General features: G+C 38.2%; 1 protein-coding gene across 1 annotated transcript in view; it reads right to left on the reverse strand.

The window, feature by feature from the left end:
* The window catches only part of LOC108770001 (nucleolar protein 4-like), a 90,805-nt gene extending 83,196 nt beyond the window's left edge, over positions 1 to 7,609 (reverse strand). The window contains exons 1-2 of the mRNA XM_018521284.1: positions 7,600 to 7,609; positions 473 to 483 (exon numbers count right to left, since the gene is read on the reverse strand). The gene's annotated coding sequence lies outside the window, so the exon portion shown is untranslated. The remainder of the gene's footprint in view (positions 1 to 472; positions 484 to 7,599) is intronic.
* Positions 7,610 to 11,494: the final 3,885 nt, after the last annotated feature.

The following is an 11,494-nucleotide window of genomic DNA, read 5'->3' on the forward strand; positions in this document are numbered from 1 at the left end:
CCCCCCCCCCCCGCCCGTTTCTCGGCCTCCCGCATCGCCTTCGCTACCTTCACCCTAACCCTCCGTCTCTCTTTCTCTGTCTCTCTCTCTTTCTCTTTCTCTCTTACTGTTACAGTCCGTTCCCTCCTTCGTCTGTTTCTCGTTCCCTACAGCAGCCCCTGCTTGCCTGCCGGTTTTTCTCTTCTCCTCCCCGATCCTCGTTCCTTACCGTCGGCAGTCGCCCTCGCCCGTTGGTACTCTACCGACCCGGCCGCTTCGTTCCCCCTATCTTCCCCCACATCCGTCCCGCGCGTACCCGTACACCCTTACAAAAAACCCAAGTCCAGTGTGGGCGCAACGGGGGGTTTCTCCCTTCGTTTCCTTTTACCCTCTTCCCATCATTCCTCCTTTACCTCTCTCTTAACCTTTTCCCGTCCCTCCCCCTCCACCCCTACTGTGCCGATTTCCTTCTTTCGTCCGTGCCCGTTCTCTTCTGTCTCTCTTGCGCTGTGCTATACCTTCGTTTCGTTCGTCTCGAGTCTGTCGCCTTGTCTCACTTTATCGTGTACCTGAAAATCGCCTCTCTCTTCCACCCGAGCACTAGTGATTCTCAACCGTCGCTCGAACACAGATGACTCCGTGACTATGCGATTTTCGTAGAACTAGAAAAGTCATCCTTTGTGTTACCGAAACAAATTTTCTCGAATTTTCTTCCAGTTCTTTTCGCATGAACCACCAGCAATAACGAATTTTAAATGTTATGTGCTATCTGGCATGTGTTGGTAACTTTGTTATGCAATAATAAACGATTTATTAGGACCGTATAATGTAAAGTACACAATGAGTAAAAAAAGAATATCTGTACCGGTCGAAGCTGAATTTTAAGTGTTCTAAATAATTTCATACGAATTTATATACGACGTTTGTAGTCTCTTGAATTGCGCACCGAATTGATTTTTCAGACCTAGAAACGCAACCGAACTACTATAATATTACAAATTAAATCGATTATAGCAATGTAATAATTCGATGCTCAATTGGCATCATTTTAAATAAATAAATTCATTGCAAGAATCTATAAATAAATTTATTATGAAAACTATACTAATTAACTTTATTATATATTATTTCATACTTTATCTCTTGTTAATCTCATATATTTATTATTTGAACATTACAGTAATAATTTAAACATTTCAGTTTGAATATTGTACAATAATAGTAAATTTGCCTAAAAGCATTTACTATTAAAAAAAATAATAAAATCAGTATAATAATCTATTTATATACTCATCGGTATTAAAAACGTCACGCGGATTATTCGCGATTCTTGTGCCGCGCATTGCTCAGAATAATTCGTCATCTCCTGGTCCAAGATGCAATACCACGATAAACGACGGCGTATAATGCGTAATGCCGACACTGTGAATCCGAAACTGCATCGCGTAGTCCGGTAGTCCCGCTGCCTCACTTTGCATCGATCCCTCTGTATAGTCCGCGCTCGTCGCTTGTCGATAATATTCGTAACGGGATATACCGGTACGTATAACGCCGACTAAACATATTACGCGCTGAGGTGTACCGTTAAGACGCGCGCAGGATATAATCAGATAATCCCATTACGGTCACCACAGCCTGAAAAGTGAGCGCGCGAAAGAAACTGATTTTACAGCAACGAAGGAAAAAAAAATGTTAAAACTATCGCGAAACGTACACCGATCGTTTTCAAGTTCGGTGGATTTAGCTCACGCGCGATTTAACTATTCATTACTTCCTTATCGAACAGTGTCGCATTGCGAAACTATAGGATCCAAATTACTTAATACGTTCCGTCACTGGTAACTAGTGGTGACTCACGTCGAACTTTCCATTCAGGTTATTTGATATCTTGGTTATAAAAAGAAACGCGATTATAAAATAATCTTTTATATTATTTGTAGACCACATAATTATAAATTATAATATATGATACAACATTGATACGCTGAGAAAAAAATGCTGTTGATTCAATTAAAGTCTATATTACGGACTGTCGCTAACATAAGTGATTAATTCATGTATATTTTTATTGACACAAAAAAAAGGCATAAATTATTATTTCAATAATCAAGCCTTTGTATCAATAAAATATACGCATGAATTAATTACATATGTTAGTGACAGCCCGTAATATAGACTTTAATTGAATCAACAGCATTTTCTCTCAGTGTACATTAGGCTTTCTTCTTTATAATAACTTTTGAACCATTGTAAAGTACATATCATTTAACAAGTATAACAAACGTCGACAAAAATATCGTGAATTGACCCACGTAGCGTGGTGATCAAGTCACTTAAAATTGCACAGAACGAAACGTGTTAATTACAATTACCTTCATTTTCGATGATACGGATCAATTTCTTCCGACTTTTTAAAAAAACAGATTTCAATGTTAGTTCAGCGTAGAAAAATTCACCGTTCTCCACGCGCTTCATAAACACATGAAAATAAAGTGTGAGATTTCTTCTGATTGATCGGTATATAACGTGGATTTATTCGTAACGTCAGAAATTGAATTAAGTGAACGACCAGTTCAAACTCCCCTATCCCCAGAAGAGGACGCGTAGCCTGTAGATCGCGCAACGGCGGAGATCAAGCTGCTCGAATTACGCGGGAGGAAAAATATCGGCAACAAGATATTCCTCTTGCCCGGTCGGCGCGCATGATAGGGGAGAATGAAGAATCGCTGTTCCGGCGTTATCAAGTATTTTCGCAGGCGCGCGCGTTCGTATTTCGTCTTACGCACGCCCGATCACTTAATGGTGTTCCTCTGTAGAAACACTTTTTCGATCACGGCACAACGCAGTGCTGTATCCACGCGACCGGCCACCGAATAATCGCACGACGATTAATCGATAATATCACACATAAACTCCTCCGATGTGACATTTGTCGAGTATCTTACCCAGAACCGCACGGGACTGTCGAACTTTCGTAAGCCAGTTGCTATTCACTGGCCAACTACGACACAGAATATCCATACCACGTATGACCGAAGTTTCTAGAGCGGTGATTCGAGAAACAAGGTATCGGGCTGTAACAAGCTTTAAGAAAATACTGTTTCACGTGTTTCGTCTTCGATCGTGTTACTTTAGCCTCAAGTTCAATCTGCAAATTAGATAGCATCTTTTTCCTCTATAATTATCAAATGATAATTATTGTAAAATTTGTTTCATTTCATTTATTATTTAACTAACATTTTTTTTATATATACGCTCTAAATTCTTTAATAAACATTACGTTAAATTTTTTATTTACACAAATATTACATTAAAAATTATTCTATATACAATCGGAACATTATCCAGCTACAAAAAGTATTTAATAATGAACTGAGAGATATGTAATTCAAGTATTTAAATTATAGAATTGCGCTGCAAACATTTAAATGAGTTGAATTTATGTAAAATAGGAAGAAAAAGAGGAAGCGAGATACATACGTGCCACGTAATCACGATTTATATCAAGTAGTTCGATCGAAGTTGCAAATAACAGAGTACCTTTTTGTTCTTCGCGCTAGAGAGTTAATTTTTTCATTCTCTCATTACTTTCGGCTCGCTGCAAGCGAATACGGAATAAATGCACCTCTTCTTTCATCCCTGTAACATTTTGCCGACACGAGAATGTAGAATTTCGCCGCGCTGTGCGTGACCATGTACGCGCTTCGGATGGGGAGAACCATCATCGCGGCGAAGCTTTCCAGGTGCAAAATTTCCAAGAGGAGAGAAGACGTCGGTTACCTCGCATTCCCCGGGCCCTTACGTATCATGTATGTGTGTACATCGACCCCGTGGGCGCGGTAGCGCGGAGAGGGTGAGGGAGGGGGGGAAAGTGGGTGCACGGACGTGTGTACCATACCGGCGCGGCGCGGCGCGGCGCAAGAGAGCCGAGAGAAAGAAACTTCAGCTCTCTTCTCTTTCTCCTCCGGCATCACACATGGTGGCCACGTTGCCGCCTCTCCTCGAGTCCTCGGCGCGCCTGTATGTGTACGAGACGCGAGAGACCCTCGCCTCCTCCTCCTCCTCCTCCTCCTCCTCTCCTCTTCTTCTTCTTCTTCTCCACCACTAATGCATTCCCCGGCGTTAATACGGTGAAGAGGGCTCGCACCGCGGCCACTCTCCGCAGCGTGTGTAAAGACGTAACTCAGGGCCCGTACTTTGCCGCTTTCTTCCTCGTTGCCGTCGTCTTCATGGTCATACCCCACTGCGGCCGCAAACTCCCTTTTAATATTACCAGTGAAGAACGGAGCCGCGACGCGTTCTCGAGATATGATCTTCATGTGATATTACGCTGTTTCGAAGTGCATTTCTCAATCAGCGGTGGTCGTACAACTCAAAAAAGAAAGTCTCTTTTTATATTAACTGAAAAATGGTACCGAGGTACACTGGTCATAAGAGTATAATATATGGCAGCGTTATTTTAGGAAGGGAGAGAAAATTCAATATTTTTGAAATTTTAAAAGACATGACTGTGCATTTCCACTTTTTTCGATTTAAACTTTATGAATTCGGACGAACGTTATATGCGAGTGCATTCGATAAAACCCCTTTTTGACTGTATTGAAATATACATTATAGGTATGGGTAGCGCAAGGAGGAACGCGGGAGGAAAGGATGATTTTCAAAACACTGTTCGCACACATACACGTACACACAGCGAAACGTATTCGCGCAACGATCGTTGCACCGCGCATTAATATGCGAAAGCGTGCACGGCGCAAAATGACGGCTAATAATGCATGGCACGGTTATGCGAGAGTTAATTAATGACTGGCAAATACAAAAGATTTGCAAATACAAAGAATAAATACCGTATTTTCCCTTGCGATCGCGACTTAATTCTCTCCATTTTTTCCAGACTTCGGATACCAACGTTTAAAGTAAATGTTTACAAAAGTTGTATGTAAACGTCACTACGAATTATGCATTATAGAGCTCTCACAAGCCCGTAATTTCTCTTATCCAGAAATTACGGGGGATTAATTTCGTGATATTCGACTCTGCTCTCTTTTTGTCAAAACATTTTCTAAAAATCGCGCGTCGCGATCTTAGACGGGTCTAGAAACGGATCTGAACCCCGCGTGGCTCTCGTCTAATTAATATCCGGCGTAGGATTGGCCGAGATGGATAGTTGACGAGCGGATGAGATGCGCATGTCACAAAGTCATCCGGTAAACGGCGAAACTCATCGTGAAAGCATCCCCCAGGAGGTGCGAACTTTCGTCGCAGTTCGCGAGCAAGTACCCGATCTAACCGGGGATTTGACGTAAGGGGCAATTTGATGCATCGTCGGATTCATTACTCGTTTGGAGAGACGCAGTTTTGTCGCGTCCGTCCGATGTATCGTGCGACCATCTTGTCGTTTCTCCACTTATGAAGAACGTGCCTTACGTGTCCTGAAAATTTAGGATTGCTGTGTAAAATACGGTAAAAGCGCTGATATCACACATATGTACAAAGAACTGCGAATTCAGGAGAGCTATCGCCAAGTATGGGCGTATCCAAGATAGAGAGAAGAAGATTGGAAATTTATCTTCACTTAAAATTTTTTATTCATTTCTTTTATTTATCATTATAAATAAAAATAAGGTAAACGTCCCAGTGACCGGACATCCTTATGTCCGGACATTTACACAAAACTTTATTTGTTTATATTATTATTAATTTCGAATGCTTTTTGCGATAATCTCTAAATACAATTAAATTATAATGTTGGAACAGAAAAAAACATTTAAGATTAATAATATAATAAATCTTGTTCGTAAGTCTTCGAACGTATATACAGATACATGTCTGGTCACTACAACGTTTACTTTATAACTTTGACTCTATGAATAAATTTTTTGATGTTACATAAAATACTTTTTTCTCCCCGTTACGACCGTGTCAATAATTTCCAAAACTTCCGTTAGTTAGAACTTCGACAGAGTATTCAATATATGAGAAAGATTTTCGTTTTTGGACTAAAAAAAAACGCTGAGATATTAAGTATTCCATTTGACCAAATAAAGGGTGACACCCTCAGCTAAAACATGAGACATTAGAGATATTCTAAGAGCCAAAATAACCAAAAAAGTAATTTATTAATATAAAAAATTTTATAATAAAAGAATTGATAAATGAAAAAAATTCTAGATATTCCTATCAAGGAATTTTACTTGAGAAACGAGACAGATGATAATTTAATTTAACCGTTTAACATTAAGACTGTGTTTCAAAGTTGACTGTCAGTATTGAAAATCTATAGTGTACGTAACGTTAACTATAGATTTTCAGCGCTGGCAGTAAATTTGGAACACAGCCTAAGTCATCGATACTTGGACGTCATAATTATGAAATAATTATAAACAATAATCTTATTAAACAATTACAAAGGATTTGAAAGGATAAAAAATGTAACTTGACTTTCGTCGGCCATTTTTAGAATTGTGATTAAAAGTCCGGTTTATTATGAAGAGGGGAGGGGGGGGGGGGGGAAGTCGGAAAAACAGAAAGCTTCTCTTCCCACGGGTTTCGAAGGAGCACATCCATATAGTCCGGTTTCGCGCACCGACGACGCCGCGTACAAATAACAGCATGCTCGTTGTTCCCGTTGTTCCCAATTAGGCGGCGGGCGAATCAGCTATTCATGAGAGCCGGATAAATCTGGATCCGGCGATTCCACGGGCTAGGCGCTCTGCGATCATCGCGTCGCCTGTTTGTGTTACGCGGCGTGGCCAATGATAGGGATACGGCGCGGCGGGGGAGGAGGGTACGGGTGATCGGTTTCACGTTCGGTTCGATCGCGCCGACATGAATTATTTACGTGGGTTTTGCGATATCGCGCTCGCTCCTGCGCTGCGTGACGCCGGCGTTGTCCGTCGCGTTAGCTCTATAATTAATATCTCGTAATTTGGATAGTCAAAGCACGACGGCAGAATGTGTTACATGAGTATCGTGCGCTCTGTGTATATCGCTAAAAGCGCGATCGCACTGGCTCGTTAATGCTTAATATGTACGAACGCGATATTATATGGTTTCGTTTTTTTTTTTTAGTATATTGCACATTAGAAATATGCTTCACTCTAATCTTTTATATCTTATCTTAATATCTTGATATACTTGTATTTTTTTTAATTAGAACAGCTAAATTTTTTAAAAATGCGTGAAAATTAATGCTACAGTTTTAATTTAAAAAAAAAAGATAATTTAATTATTTATATATTAAAATATTTATTACTTTCAATTTTAGGAGATCTGTTCGAATGTTACGTGAACATAAAAAATAGTATCGCAAATGAAAATATAATTAGCATCCGTATTCTACACCGTTAAGTAGAAGTTTTGTAAGTAACAATTCGCATTTCTATTACTTCGTATCTTTGTCGTGAATTTTCTAGGACAATTATATTTTAAGGATCATTTAAAGTCCGTTTACTTTTTACACGGGAGCCGGTCGATACTCGTGAGCCAATACTCGCCAACGTAATACGTTGGTTCATTAGCCGACGCCCTGAAACTCCGCGCTCAAAATGGTGACGGCGGTTTCCACAAATAATTAAGGATTCTTTCTAAAAGCATGTAAGATAGTAACTGAAATTATCCCTCGCTCTTCCGTGAGCTCTTAACCTGCGGTAATATCGAAATAGCCGAGCACTCCGAGCCAGTCGCGCGAATAGATCGACCCTTTTCGCAAACGGACCAACCCAGGACATCGAACTTACGTCACTCGACCGTTCCCTAGAAAATCCATAGGAACCTTCTATAATTCACGTCGCTGCGGTGCTCCGATGGAAATGTTCTGCCGACGAGGAAACACTAATGCCATTTCGAAATCGCAGGCAAATAATTTCGGAATCGGTGAATTACAGCGAAATGTAGATGAAACTATAATGAAAAATGATATTTAAAAAGCCTTGAGTTTGTAACGTTTAATAAAAAAAAAAAATAATGAGAAATATGGAAGAGAATTATATCTTTCGAAGTTATAAAAATCCTGAGTGCGCCCATGATACGGGATTTTTTTTCAGAGGAAAGAATTATTTTGTTACCATAAACAGTAATTTTTGCGTCAATAAATTACTTTTTTTTTAATATTTTAAAGCTTAGAATATATCTCTCTCTCCAATGTTTAAAATCTTGGCCGAGGATATAGCTTTTATTTGATCGAATGAATTACACAGTAATATTTCAGCGTATGTTTTTTGGCTGAAAAACCTTGCGAAAATTTTCCTTATACATATATATGTGTGTGTACGTATCAAACACTCTGTCAAAGCTTTGACTAACGAAAGTTTCGGAAATTACTTACGTGAAATTACTTACACACAACGAGAAGAAAAAAATGTTTTATGTGACAACAAAAAGTGTACTTATAATTAAAAATAAAGGTACATCTTTCATCAATAAAAATTAAAAGATGAATAAAAATTTTGGAGATTTAAACTCCCAACTCTTTCACTTCCCCTAAATACGCCCATTTTATATGATGTCTCATTCGCTGTTTTATAACGAATGTTCTTATAATCTACAAAGGGCAAAAACATTAACATAATTTACGTATGCCCAGTTAGTCATTTTTATAGTAGTTGCATTTATTGAACATATTACACTCTACAGGCTTTTATGATTTATTAATAAGCCTGCGATATTATCACATATTCTATTCTGGATTCCAGAAAATGCCGATTAAGGAGTGTTTTCATTTTCTCCCAGGACACCATATATAATTACGGATGCGTGCATATCGCACGCACACGAGTTCACCTCGCTATCATCACACCGGTGCGGTGAGGTGGGTGCCACCCACTTCAGGATCTACCTACTTGGTCGAGGCTCGGTCGCCCTTTGTGTTAAAGGGGGGAACTGAGTGCACCGGCCGCACGATCACGTGCATTCACGTATGATCCCTATATACGTGCTCGCATGTACACGTATGCTGGCTTGGGTATGATCCCGTACATGGAGCTCAGTATACGCGCAGCGTGGTGCATCCCGGGTTACTAGGAATGCACTCCCCGGATACGTCGTAAACGCACGTATACAGGGTGTTTCGGTGCGAACGCTCACAAAGTCTCTTTAGTGTTCCGGCCATTCCGACCATTAATCCTTCGAAGATACGACATCCGTAGTGGTTCGGTCGGCCTTCGACTAAGGACATGAGGCGAACACACTTATTTACAAAACTCTCTGGATCGCTTAACTCTAATCGGTATTTGCTTATAGTGTAGGCCGAAATATTTTATTCAATTACGTGAAAAATTGTTTATAACAAATGTTTTCTACAACATTGTATACAACATTTTAAGTTATATAATCTTATTTCTTGGATTTGGATCTTTAAAACAAAAATAGTTGTTCAATTACCTTTGAGTAAAGGTAATTGGACAACTTTTATATTATTTTAATGAAATTCGGAAGCAAATATCGATTAGGGTTAATTCAAATATATTAAATTTCATGGAAAAATTGACAACTGTTATTTCTCAATCAATCTTCGCGAAACTTTTAGATCCCCCCCCCCCCAAAAAAAATCAAGAATAATTTAATATTTTGGTCTTCAAATTAAATGTTAATAAACATGTCAACGTATTCTTGTTATTTATTATTGTTAAGATTTATTCGTGTAGAAACCTACTAAAAAACGCAAATTTTTCTGGTGCTGCAAAGATTAACTTATCTAATGCAACATGACGCATGTCCTCGTTGACTAAAGATGTATTTAGGATAACAGCTGTAAGATATACCGAGACTTTCTAAAACAAACGGTTGAAGGGTTTCAGTAATCATCTAACCCATTTCAAGAAACAAATCTTTATTTTAAGAGAATTACAATTTATATTAACTCGAAAATACCAATTTTCCCAGATTTTTTAAAGTAAATTAGATTATTATAATCTAATAATTATTATATATTTCGATCGATTTTGTATATGTAAAAATTGAAATATACTATTGTGAAGATCAAACGTACCAACTTCTGCACTATTATGGCTCTCAATCACTCGGAAATTTCTGATTGACGATTGTTAGATTATTATAACATTAAATCTTTTATCTCCTCTCAAATTCTTATCCATGTAAGTTACTCTCCGCGAGAATCTCATCGACATCTCGCCAGAGGGAGGGGGTGAATACGTTCCAATTTCGTTGTAGGGTTTGGGAGGACAGCCTGTCGACTAATATCTGTTGGCAAATTCGTATGCACATTCACGCACGCGTGCAGTCAGATGTCGAGGAAAAAGAGAGATAAGAAGAAGAGAAGGGAAGGAGGAGGAGGAGAAGGAGGAGGAGGAAGGTCGTGTGTACAGGAGCTGAGCTCGCGTACCGTTGGCAACGCGATAAAACCAATCACCGAAATAACCGCAGACCACCTCAGCCGGCTTCCCGTCACGGACACGTGGCCTCGCAAGCGCGCATACATATACAAATCCATACATATATGAACGACATCACGATTCGTGCCGACTACAGAGAGGCTCGATACCTATATTCTATCTCGACCCCCTCTTGTTTCGTTCCTCTCGGTTATCGATTACAGATCCACAAAAGCTGTACCGTATTCATGCATTTAAAAATCAAGATAATGTGTGTGTATTTGTGTAAAAAAGAGGTCTTAATATAAAATTATGTAATATCTAAAAAAAAAAAAATAATACTTCCAAGAAATAAATCATTTTATTCACAATATAAAGGCATTTCTGCTGGTTTTGTTATAAAACGAAATCGTTTTTTTGTTAACTGTTTAATATTATACTAAAAAGAACCCAAAGCAAAAATTGGAATATTTAAATTGTATCTTTATTTTATTAATACATTTTTACCCACGACCATTTAGTGTCGGCTCGCATAGGTTTGTCGTTTAATTTATGATTTAAAATAAAAAATGTATTGTTATATATTATTCTAAATATATACATATCATTATATTTATATATTAATGAAGAATTAAAAGACAAATCCATACGAATTTTTATATAAAAATAAACATTTTTCTATCTTATAAAATATAGAAGATCTTTGTTTAACTTTTAAGTAGGTAGGTGAAAAGCACCCCACGCATAGTTTCTTAAAAATCTTATTTTGGAAAAGGAGAACAAAAAGTATTGCCCAAAAGTCTTAAAGTTTATTGTTTATATATTCCTTTCTCTCTCTCTCTCTCTCTCTCTCTCTCTCTCTCTCTCTCTCTCTCTCACATAAGAATATAAATAATATAAATTTAACTCTATATATGCTATTAAAAAATATAACTATAATGATAACATTTGTTTGGGATGTTCTACTTATATACATAAAGGTTAAAATATAAAACTCCAACAAATATCTAAAATAAAAAAAGAAATAATGTGACAAATGTCAAATTTTAGGAAAGAAATATCTTTTCGAATATTTATGTGCGTAATCAAAAAATACAAGTGCAAATGAGATAAATAGGATCGATTAAAATGTTTTCTAGGATTATTAATGAATATAGTGACCCCCCCCCCCCCCCCCCCAC

Source organism: Trachymyrmex cornetzi, unplaced genomic scaffold (genome assembly GCF_001594075.2).
Source record: "Trachymyrmex cornetzi isolate Tcor2-1 unplaced genomic scaffold, Tcor1.1 scaffold98, whole genome shotgun sequence".
In the NCBI taxonomy this organism is placed as follows: Eukaryota; Metazoa; Arthropoda; class Insecta; order Hymenoptera; family Formicidae; genus Trachymyrmex; species Trachymyrmex cornetzi.